Raw genomic sequence first — 847 nt, forward strand, 5'->3', positions numbered from 1 at the left:
TGGTCTCTTTTTGGAGAGGTTTTATTGGTGTTGAGTAGTGTCTTTGAAGTTGGTTTGCTTTGTTTTTTTTTATTTTAGACCCTGCGTGGTTTTTCTGCAAATTGGTTTCTGTTTGTTGTTTCTTTGTAGAGCAGCCCTGCTTTGGATTTTCTTTTGGTAGTGCTGGTTTTGCCAAATTGTTTGTTGTATGCATTTGGCTTGCTTGGAGAAAGTGTGAAGTCCCGCGTGGCTAAGTCTTGGCCTCTTGAGAAGGCTTGTAATTGGAATATCTTTGTAGTTTGGATTGGTTGTTCTTGAATGAAATTCCTTATTCCTCAAAAAAAAAAAAGAAGCGGGCTGCTGCACGTGGGGCCCACCAAAAAGGTTTGCCTTTTTGCATTTCTCTTTTAAAACAAAGGAGATAAGGTATCTCCAATTGCCAATAGCAGCTTGACATGTGACATGTGATAAGATTTTCTTTCTATTTTAAAGCCTTATCTTTTATAAATTGCTATATTACCTCACCTCATATTAATTCTATCTTATTTGTTCTCTTTAATTCCCCACCCTACTTTTATTTATTCTAACCACAACTTATATATCATTACCATTAATCATTTACCACACTATAACTTATTATTAAACTCTATTCTTCTAATACTATTAACCTATTTTATATATTAATCGATTGTCACACTAACAGCATTATTAGTTAAACTCTTTGTCACTTAAAACTTATATTACATAAGTATATCATTATTAAATAATATTGTTATCATATTATTATCTCACAAATATTATTATTACTATATTTATTATTCTACATTATTCCATGCATTATTTATTCTACTAATTAACACAAATTACT

This window comes from Corylus avellana, chromosome ca8, assembly GCF_901000735.1.
Source record: "Corylus avellana chromosome ca8, CavTom2PMs-1.0".
NCBI classification, from domain to species: Eukaryota; Viridiplantae; Streptophyta; class Magnoliopsida; order Fagales; family Betulaceae; genus Corylus; species Corylus avellana.